Raw genomic sequence first — 12,325 nt, 5'->3', positions numbered from 1 at the left:
CATTGCATTGCACAAACGATCTTATGTTGTGCATTGAAGAATAACATACAGGCTATGCATTTTATGCATTGCAAACCAGAACTAACTCCTTCAAATGTTTACTAAAGAGATAACATTTTGCATTGCATTGCACAAACGATGTAACGTTGTGCACTGAAAAATAACATATAGGCCATGCACTTTTTGCATTGCAATGCAATGCACACCAGAACTAACTCCTTCAAATATTTATTAAAGAGATAACATTTTGCATTGCATTGCACAAACGATCTAACTTTGTGCATTGAAGAATAACATATAGGCTATATGCATGCATTGTATTGCATTGCACACCCGAACTAACTCCTTCCCATGTTCATAAAAGAGATAACATATGTTATGCAACATTTCATTGTTTTGCAGAAACGATCTAACGTTGTGCACTGAAGAATATTTATGCACTTTTTGCATTGTATTGCATTGCACACCAGAACTAACTCCTTCAAATGTTTATTAAAGAGATAACATTTTGCATTGCACAAACGATCTAACGTTGTGCATTGAAGAATAATATAGGTTATGCAATTCTTGCATTGGATTGCACACCAGAACTAAATCAATCCCATTTTCTTTAAAGAAATAAGGTGCAATGATTTTGTATTGCATTGCACAAACGATAACATATGTTATGCAACATTATATTGCTTTGCACAAACGACCTAACACTGCACTAAAGAATAACATTTATGCATTTTTGCATTGCACACCAGAACTAACTCCTTCAAATGTTTATTAAAGAGATAATATTTTGCACGATCTAACGTTGTGCATTGAAGAATAACATATAGGCTATATGCATGCATTGTATTGCATTGCACACCCGAACTCATGCCCATGTTCATTAAAGAGATAACATATGTTATGCACAAACGTCTAACGTTTTGCATTGAAGAGTAACATTGGCTATTCACTTTTTGCATTGCATTGCATTGCACACCATAACTAACTTTTCTAACATTTGAAGGAGTTAGTTCTGGTGTGCATAAATGTTATTATTCAGTGAACAACATTAGATCGTTTCTGCAATGCAATGCAACAAAATGCAAGATGTTATCTCTTTAGTGAACATGGGAAAGAGTTAGGTCTGGTGTGCAATTCAATGCAATGTAAAAAGTGCATGGTCTATGTTTCTCTTCAATGCAGAACGTTAGATCGTTTGCGCAATGCAATGCAAAATGTTATCTCTTCAATGAACATTTGAAGGAGTAAGATCTGGTGTGCAATGCAATGCCAAAAGTGCATACCCTAAATGTTATTCTTCAGTGCACAACGTTAGATCGTTTCTGCAATGCAATGCAATTCAATGCAATGCAACATGTTATCTCTTTACTGAACATGGGAAGGAGTTAGTTCTGGTGTGCAATGCAATGCAAAAAGTACATAAATGTTATTCTTCAATGCACAACGTTAGATCGTTTCTGCAATGCAATGCAACATGTGTTATCTCTTTAATGAACATGGGAAGGAGTTAGTTCTGGTGTGCAATGCAATACAATGCATGCATTTAGCCTATATGTTATTCTTCAATGCACAAAATTGATCGTTGAGACAAACGATCGTTTTGTGCAATGCAATACAAAATGTTATATCTTTATGAACATGGGAAGAGGTTAGTTCTGCTGTGCAATGCAATGCAAAAAGTGCATAAATGTTATTCTTCAGTGCACATCGTTTGTGCAAAGCAATGCAATGTTGCATAACATATGTTATCTCTTTAATGAACATGTGAAGGAGTTAGTTCGGGTGTGCAATGCAATACAATGCATGCATATTTAGCCTGTATGTTATTCTTCAATGCACAACGTTAGATCGTTTGTGCAATGCAATGCAACAACAGATGTTATCTCTTTAATGAACATGGGAAGGAGTTAGTTTTGGTGTGCAATGCAGGGATAGAAGTGCATATGTTTTTCTTCAATGATGCACAACGATAGATCGTTTGTGCAATGCAACAACATATGTTATCTCTTTAATGAACATGTGAAGGAGTTAGTTCTGGTGTGCAATGCAATACAACGCATGCATTTAGCCTATATGTTATACTTCAATGCACAACATTGATCGTTGAGACAAACGATCGTTTTGTGCAATGAAATGCAAAATGTTATCTCTTTATGAACATGGGAAGAGGTTAGTTCTGCTGTGCAATGCAATGCAAAAAGTGCATAAATGTTATTCTTCAGTGCACATCGTTAGATCGTTTGTGCAAAGCAATGCAATGTTGCATAACATATGTTATCTCTTTAATGAACATGTGAAGGAGTAAGTTCGGGTGTGCAATGCAATACAATGCATGCATTTAGCCTGTATGTTATTCTTCAATGCACAACGTTAGATCGTCTCTGCAATGCAATGCAACATATTATCTCTTTATTGAACATGGGAAGAGGTTTGATCTGGTGTGCAATGCAATGCAGTGCATGCATATTTAGCCTGTATGTTATTCTTCACTGCACAACGTTAGATCGTTTGTGCAATGCAATGCAACATATTATCTCTTTATTGAACATGGGAAGGAGTTTGATCTGGTGTGCAATGCAATGCAATGCAAAAAGTGCATGGCCTATGTTACTCTTCATTGCACAACGTTAGATCGTTTGTGCAATGCAATGCAACAACAGATGTTATCTCTTTAATGAACATGGGAAGGAGTTAGTTTTGGTGTGCAATGCAGGGATAGAAGTGCATATGTATTTCTTCAATGATGCACAACGATAGATCGTTTGTGCAATGCAACAACATATGTTATCTCTTTAATGAACATGGGAAGGAGTTAGTTCTAGTGTGCAATGCAATACAATGCATGCATTTAGCCTATATGTTATTCTTGTGCATTGAAGAATAACATATAGGCTATATGCATGCATTGTATTGCATTGCACAGCCGAACTCCTACCCATGTTCATTAAAGAGATAACATATGTTATGCACAAACGATCTAACGTTTCGCATTGAAGAGTAACATTGGCTATTCACTTTTTGCATTGCATTGCATTGCACACCATAACTAACTTTTCTAACATTTGAAGGAGTTAGTTCTGGTGTGCAATGCAATGCAATGCAAAAAGTGCATAAATGTTATTATTCAGTGCACAACATTAGATCGTTTCTGCAATGCAATGCAACGCAATGCAAGATGTTATCTCTTTAGTGAACATGGGAAAGAGTTAGTTCTGGTGTGCAATTCAATGCAATGTAAAAAGTGCATGGTCTATGTTTCTCTTCAATGCACAACGTTAGATCGTTTGCGCAATGCAATGCAAAATGTTATCTCTTCAATGAACATTTGAAGGAGTAAGATCTGGTGTGCAATGCAATGCCAAAAGTGCATACCCTAAATGTTATTCTTCAGTGCACGTTAGATCGTTTCTGCAATGCAATGCAATTCAATGCAATGCAACATGTTATCTCTTTACTGAACATGGGAAGGAGTTAGTTTCAGTGTGCAATGCAATGCAAAAAGTACATAAATGTTATTCTTCAATGCACAACGTTAGATCGTTTCTGCAATGCAATGCAATGCAACATGTGTTATCTCTTTAATGAACATGGGAAGGAGTTAGTTCTGGTGTGCAATGCAATACAATGCATGCATTTAGCCCATATGTTATTCTTCAATGCACAAAATTGATCGTTGAGACAAACGATCGTTTTGTGCAATGCAATACAAAATGTTATATCTTTATGAACATGGGAAGCGGTTCGTTCTGCTGTGCAATGCAATGCAAAAAGTTCATAAATGTTATTCTTCAGTGCACATCGTTTGTTTAAAGCAATGCAATGTTGCATAACATATGTTATCTCTTTAATGAACATGTGAAGGAGTTAGTTCGGGTGTGCAATGCAATACAATGCATGCATATTTAACCTGTATGTTATTCTTCAATGCACAACGTTAGATCGTTTGTGCAATGCAATGCAACAACAGATGTTATCTCTTTAATGAACATGGGAAGGAGTTAGTTTTGTTGTGCAATGCAGGGATAGAAGTGCATATGTTTTTCTTCAATGATGCACAACGATAGATCGTTTGTGCAATGCAACAACATATGTTATCTCTTTAATGAACATGGGAAGGAGTTAGTTCTGGTGTGCAATGCAATACAATGCATGCATTTAGCCTATATGTTATTCTTCAATTCACAACATTGATCGTTGAGACAAACGATCGTTTTGTGCAATGAAATGCAAAATGTTATCTCTTTATGAACATGGGAAGAGGTTAGTTCTGCTGTGCAATGCAATGCAAAAAGTGCATAAATGTTATTCTTCAGTGCACATCGTTAGATCGTTTGTGCAAAGCAATGCAATGTTGCATAACATATGTTATCTCTTTAATGAACATGTGAAGGAGTAAGTTCGGGTGTGCAATGCAATACAATGCATGCATTTAGCCTGTATGTTATTCTTCAATGCACAACGTTAGATCGTTTGTGCAATGCAACATATTATCTCTTTATTGAACATGGGAAGAGGTTTGATCTGGTGTGCAATGCAATGCAATGCATGCATATTTAGCCTGTATGTTATTCTTCAATGCACAACGTTAGATCGTTTGTGCAATGCAACATATTATCTCTTTATTGAACATGGGAAGGAGTTTGATCTGGTGTGCAATGCAATGCAATGCAAAAAGTGCATGGCCTATGTTACTCTTCATTGCACAACGTTAGATCGTTTGTGCAATGCAATGCAACAACAGATGTTATCTCTTTAATGAACATGGGAAGGAGTTTGTTTTGGTGTGCAATGCAGGGATAGAAGTGCATATGTTTTTCTTCAATGATGCACAACGATAGATCGTTTGTGCAATGCAACAACATATGTTATCTCTTTAATGAACATGGGAATGAATTAGTTGTAGCGTGCAATGCAATGCAATCCAAGAAGTGCATAGCCTATATGTTATTGTTCAGTGGACAACGTTAGATCGTTTGTGCAATGCAATGCAACAACATAAATGTTATCTCTTTAATGAACATGGGAAGGAGTTAGTTCTGGTGTGCAATGCAATGCGAAAAGTGCATTATCTATATGTTCCGGTATTGTACCGTGCATTCTATCGTTGTCCAACGGAATGAGTTAATTGTGTCCATTGTAAAGCAAAACCCAGTGCAATGATTTTCCTTTACTGCACATTAATTAATGTACTTATACATTCAGTCAACTGATGTTAACTTTCTATACATACTCTTCGACTCCTGATCAGCCAATACAAAAGTCCATATTTGACCAAAGTAACATATTTCTGGCCAAAGAGTCCTCGATTTCTATACATACATTTTTGACTCCTGATGCTTCATAAGCCATGGATATCTATTTGGCTTATGGCTTACCTTTTAAACTTATTTCTGGTCAAAGTGTCCTCAAAATTTTTCAAACTATATAAACTTATAGTCTCCTTCTGATAATAAATCATTGACAAAAGAGTTCTCAAAATGATGTTGTCTACTATAAACGAATATAGACTCCTTCTTATGTTAAATCAGCCATACAGAAGTCCATATTTGACCTTCTGAACATATTTCTGGCCAGAGACCTTGAACATTTACCTTACTATACATATTTCTCAAACTATACAGACTTCTCATGATGTTATATCAGCCAGACTGTAGACCATATAAGACCAATTGAACATATTTTTGGCCAAAGAATCCTCAAAATGTTTTTTACTATTATAAACGTATCGACTCTTTCTGATGTTAAATCAGTCTTACAGAAGTCCATAACAGACCTGCTGAAAATATTTCTGGCCAAAGAGTCGATCTTGGGCTTTCTATAAATACTCATAGAATACTTTTGAAACTTCATAAACCATATAGATGTCCATATCTGACATTTTTACTTATTTGTGGTCAAAGTGTCCTCAAAATTTTTCAAACTATATAAAGTTATAGAATCCATTTGATGATAAAACAGCTATTCAGAGGTTTTGACATCCTGAACATATTTCTGGCCAAAGAGTCCTAAAAGATTAATACTGATATCTTCAGACTGATATCTTCAAAGGGTCCTCAAAATTTTTTAAACTATGTAAAGTTATAGACTCTTTCTGATGATAAATCAGCTATTCAGAGGTCCCCTTTTGACCTACTGAACATATTTCTGGCCAAAGAGTCCTAAAAGATTAATACAATACATTCAGACTGATATCTTCGGATGTTAAATCCTCCTGACAAAAGACCATATTTGACATACTGAATTTTTTTTCTGGCCAAGGAGTATTCGAAACTTGGGCTTTCTATACATACTCCTTCTGATGCTTCATAAGCCATATAGATGTCCATATCTGACCTTTTGAACTTATTTGTGGTCAAAGTGTCCTAAAATTTTTCAAACTATATAAAGTTATAGAATCCTTTTGATGATAAATCAGCTATTCAGAGGTCCCCTTTTGACCTCCTGAACATATTTCTGGCCAAAGAGTTCTCGACCTTGGGCTTTCTATACATACCCATAGACTCCTTCTGATGCTTCATAAGCCATATAGATGTCCATATCTGTCCTTTTGAACTTATTTGTGGTCAAAGTTTACTCAAAAGTTTTCAAACTAAATAAAGTTATAGAATTCTTTTGATGATAAATCAGCTATTCAGAGGTCCCCTTTTGACCTCCTGAACATATTTCTGGCCAAAGAGTCCTCAATCTTGGGCTTTCTATACATATAGACTCCTTCTGATGCTTCATAAGCCATATAGATGTCCATATCTGACCTTTTGAACTTATTTGTGGTCAAAGTTTACTCAAAAGTTTTCAAACTATATAAAGTTATAGAATTCTTTTGATGATAAATCAGCTATTCAGAGGTCCCCTTTTGACCTCCTGAACATATTTCTGGCCAAAGAGTCCTCGATCTTGGGCTTTCTATATATACTCATAGACTCCCTCTGATGCTTCAAAAGCCATATAGATGTCCATATCTGACCTTTTGAACTTATTTCTGGTCAAAGTGTCCTCAAAATTTTTCAAACTATATAAAGTTCTAGAATCCTTTTGATGATAAATCAGCTATTCAGAGGTTTTGACCTCCTGAACATATTTCTGGCCAAAGAGTCCTCGATCTTGGGCTTTCTATACATACTCATAGACTCCTTCTGATGCATCATAAGCCATATAGATGTCCATCTCTGACCTTTTGAACTTATTTGTGGTCAAATTGTCCTCAAAATTTTTCAAACTATATAAAGTTATAGAATCCTTTTGATGATAAATCAGCTATTCAGAGGTCCCCTTTTGACCTCCTGAACATATTTCTGGCCAAAGAGTCCTCGATCTTGGGCTTTCTATACATACTCATAGACTCCTTCTGATGCATCATAAGCCATATAGATGTCCATCTCTAACCTTTTGAACTCATTTGTGATCAAATGTCCTCAAAATTTTTCAAACTATATAAAGTTATAGAATTCTTATGATGATAAATCAGCTATTCAGAGTTCCTCTTTTGACCTGCTGAACATATTTCTGGCCAAAGAGTCCTCGACCTTGGGCTTTCGATACATACTCATAGACTCCTTCTGATGCTTCATAAGCCATATAGATGTCCATATCTGACCTTTTGAACTTATTTGTGGTCAAAGTGTCATCAAAAATTTTCAAACTATATAAAGTTCTAGAATCCTTTTAATGATAAATCAGCTATTCAGAGGTTTTGACCTCCAGAACATATTTCTGGCCAAAGAGTCCTTGATCTTGGGCTTTCTATACATACTCATAGACTCCTTCTGATGCATCATAAGCCATATAGATGTCCATCTCTGACCTTTTGATCTCATTTGTGGTCAAAGTGTCCTCAAATTTTTTCAAACTATATAAAGTTATAGAATTCTTTTGATGATAAATCAGCTATTCAGAGGTCTTCTTTTGACCTCCTGAACATATTTCTGGCCGAAGAGTCCTCGACCTTGGGTTTTCTATACATACTCATAGACTCCTTCTGATGCTTCATAAGCCATATACATATAGATGTCCATATCTGACCTTTTGAACTTATTTGTGGTCAAAGTGTCATCAAAAATTTTCAAACTATATAAAGTTCTAGAATCCTTTTAATGATAAATCAGCTATTCAGAAGTTTTGACCTCCTGAACATATTTCTGGCCAAAGAGTCCTCGATCTTTTGCTTTCTATACATACACATAGACTCCCTCTGATGCTTCATAAGCCATATAGATGTCCATATCTGACCGTTTGAACCTATTTGTGGTCAAAGTGTCCTCAAAATTTTTCAAACTATATAAAGTTATAGAATTCTTTTGATGATAAATCAGCTATTCAGAGGTCCCCTTTTGACCTCCTGAACATATTTCTGGCCAAAGAGTCCTCGATCTTGGGTTTTCTATATATACTCATAGACTCCCACTGATGCTTCATAAGCCATATAGATGTCCATATTTGACCTTTTGAACTTATTTGTGGTCAAAGGGTCCTCAAAAAGTTTTCAAACTATATAAAGATAGATTCTTTCTGATGATAAATCTGCTATTCAGAGGTCCTCTGTTGACCTACTGAACATATTTCTGGCCAAAGAGTCCTAAAAGATTAATACTGATATCTTCAGACTGATATCTTCAAAGGGTCCTCAAAAGTTTTCAAACTATATAAAGTTATAGATTCTTTCTGATGATAAATCAGCTATTCAGAGGTCCCCTTTTGACCTACCGAACATATTTCTGGCCAAAGAGTCCTAAAAGCTTAATACTGATATCTTCAGACTGATATCTTCGGATTCTATATCCTCCTGACAAAAGTCCATATTTGACATACTGAATTTTTTTCTGTTCAAGGAGTATTCGAAACTTGGGCTTTCTATACATACTCCTTCTGATGCTTCATAAGCCATATATATGTCCATATCTGACCTTTTCAACTTATTTGTGGTCAAAGTGTCCTCAAAATTTTTCAAACTATGTAAAGTTATAGAATCCTTTTGATGATCAGCTATTCAGAGGTTTTGACCTCCTGAACATATTTCTGGCCAAAGAGTCCTCGATCTTGGGCTTTCTATACATACTCATAGACTCATTCTGATGCATCATAAGCCATATAGATGTCCATATCTGACCTTTTGAACTTATTTGTGGTCAAAGTGTCCTCCAAATTTTTCAAACTATATACAGTTATAGAATTCTTTTGATGATAAATAAGCTATTCAGACGTGCCCTTTTCACCTCCTTAACATATTTCTGGCCAAAGAGCCCACAATCTTGGGCTTTCTATTCATTCTCATAGACTCCTTCTGATGCTTCATAAGCCATATAGATGTCCATATCTGACCTTTTGAACTTATTTGTGGTCGAAGTGTCCTCAACAGAAATTTCTTCAGGACGTCAATCAATAGAGGAATCTATTACTTTATATATAGTTTGAAATATTATGAGGATACTTTGACCACAAATAAGTTCAAAGGGTCAGATATGGACATCTATATGGCTTATGAAGTATCAGAGGGAGTCTATGAGTATATATAGAAAGCCCAAGATCGAGCACTCTTTGGCGAGAAATATTTTCAGGAGCTCAAAAGGGGACCTCTGAATAGCTGATTTATCATCAGAAGAATTCTATAACTTTATATAGTTTGAAAAATTTTGAGGACACTTTGACCACAAATAGGTTCAAAAGGTCAGATATGGACATCTATATGGCTTATGAAGCATCAGAAAGAGTCTATGAGTATGTATAGAAAGCCCAAGATCGAGGACTCTTTGGCCAGAAATATGTTCAGGAGGTCAAAAGGGGACCCATGAATAGCTGATTTATCATCAAAAGGAGTCTATAACTTTATATAGTTTGAAAAAATTTTGAGGACACTTTGACCACAAATAAGTTCAAAAGGTCAGATATGGACATCTATATGGCTTATGAAGCATCAGAAGGAGTCTATGAGTATGTATAGAAAGCCCAAGGTCGAGGACTCTTTGGCCAGAAATATGTTCAGGAGGTCAAAAGAGGACCTCTGAATAGCTGATTTATCATCAAAAGAATTCTATAACTTTATATAGTTTGAAAAATTTTGAGGACACTTTGACCACAAATAGGTTCAAACGGTCAGATATGGACATCTATATAGCTTATGAAGCATCAGAGGGAGTCTATGAGTATGTATAGAAAGACCAAGATCGAGGACTCTTTGGCCAGAAATATGTTCAGGAGCTCAAAAGGGGACCTCTGAATAGCTGATTTATCATCAAAAGAATTCTATAACTTTATATAGTTTGAAAAATTTTGAGGACACTATGACCACAAATAGGTTCAAAAGGTCAGATATGGACATCTATATGGCTTATGAAGCATCAGAAAGAGTCTATGAGTATGTATAGAAAGCCCAAGGTCGAGGACTCTTTGGCCAGAAATATGTTCAGGAGGTCAAAAGAGGACCTCTGAATAGCTGATTTATCATCAAAAGAATTCTATAACTTTATATAGTTTGAAAAATTTTAAGGACACTTTGACCACAAATGAGTTCAAAAGGTGAAAGATGGACATCTATATGGCTTGTTATGCATCAGAAGGAGTCTATGAGTATGTATAGAAAGCCCAAGATCGAGGACTCTTTGGCCAGAAATATGTTCAGGAGGTCAAAAGGGGACCTCTGAATAGCTGATTTATCATCAAAAGAATTCTATAACTTTATATAGTTTGAAAAATTTTAAGGACACTTTGACCACAAATAAGTTCAAAAGGTCATATGGACATATATATATGGCTTATGAAGCATCAGAAGGAGTCTATGAGTATGTATAGAAAGCCCAAGATCGAGGACTCTTTGGCCAGAAATATGTTCAGGAGGTCAAAAGGGGACCTCTGAATAGCTGATTTATCATCAAAAGAATTCTATAACTTTATATAGTTTGAAAAATTTTGAGGACACTTTGACCAGAAATAAGTTCAAAAGGTCAGATATGGACATCTATATGGATTTTGAAGCATCAAAGGGAGTCTATGAGTATATATAGAAAGTCCAAGATCGAGGACTCTTTGGCCAGAAATATGTTTAGGAGGTCAAGAGGGGACCTCTGAATAGCTGATTTATCATCATAAGAATTCTATAACTTTATATAGTTTGAAAAATTTTGAGGACCCTTTGACCAGAAATAAGTTCAAAAGGTCAGATATGGACATCTATATGGATTTTGAAGCATCAAAGGGAGTCTATGAGTATATATAGAAAGTCCAAGATCGAGGACTCTTTGGCCAGAAATATGTTCAGGAGGTCAAAAGGGGACCTCTGAATAGCTGATTTATCATCAAAAGAATTCTATAACTTTATATAGTTTGAAAAATTTTGAGGACACTTTGACCACAAATAAGTTCAAAAGGTCATATGGACATATATATATGGCTTATGAAGCATCAGAAGGAGTCTATGAGTATGTATAGAAAGCCCAAGATCGAGGACTCTTTGGCCAGAAATATGTTCAGAAGGTCAAAAGGGGCCCCATGAAATACTGATTTATCATCAAAAGGAGTCTATAACTTTATATAGTTTGAAAATTTTTGAGGACACTTTGACCACAAATAGGTTCAAAAGGTCAGATATGGACATCTATATGGCTTATGAAGCATCAGAAAGAGTCTATGAGTATGTATAGAAAGCCCAAGATCGAGGACTCTTTGGCCAGAAATATGTTCAGGAGGTCAAAAGGGGACCCATGAATAGCTGATTTATCATCAAAAGGAGTCTATAACTTTATATAGTTTGAAAAAATTTTGAGGACACTTTGACCAGAAATAAGTTCAAAAGGTCAGATATGGACATCTATATGGATTTTGAAGCATCAAAGGGAGTCTATGAGTATATATAGAAAGTCCAAGATCGAGGACTCTTTGGCCAGAAATATGTTTAGGAGGTCAAGAGGGGACCTCTGAATAGCTGATTTATCATCATAAGAATTCTATAACTTTATATAGTTTGAAAAATTTTGAGGACCCTTTGACCAGAAATAAGTTCAAAAGGTCAGATATGGACATCTATATGGATTTTGAAGCATCAAAGGGAGTCTATGAGTATATATAGAAAGTCCAAGATCGAGGACTCTTTGGCCAGAAATATGTTCAGGAGGTCAAAAGGGGACCTCTGAATAGCTGATTTATCATCAAAAGAATTCTATAACTTTATATAGTTTGAAAAATTTTGAGGACACTTTGACCACAAATAAGTTCAAAAGGTCATATGGACATATATATATGGCTTATGAAGCATCAGAAGGAGTCTATGAGTATGTATAGAAAGCCCAAGATCGAGGACTCTTTGGCCAGAAATATGTTCAGAAGGTCAAAAGGGGCC

This window comes from Scardinius erythrophthalmus, assembly GCF_964197995.2.
Source record: "Scardinius erythrophthalmus genome assembly, chromosome: 19".
In the NCBI taxonomy this organism is placed as follows: domain Eukaryota; kingdom Metazoa; phylum Chordata; class Actinopteri; order Cypriniformes; family Leuciscidae; genus Scardinius; species Scardinius erythrophthalmus.
Note: the sequence above shows the minus strand (reverse complement) of the source record.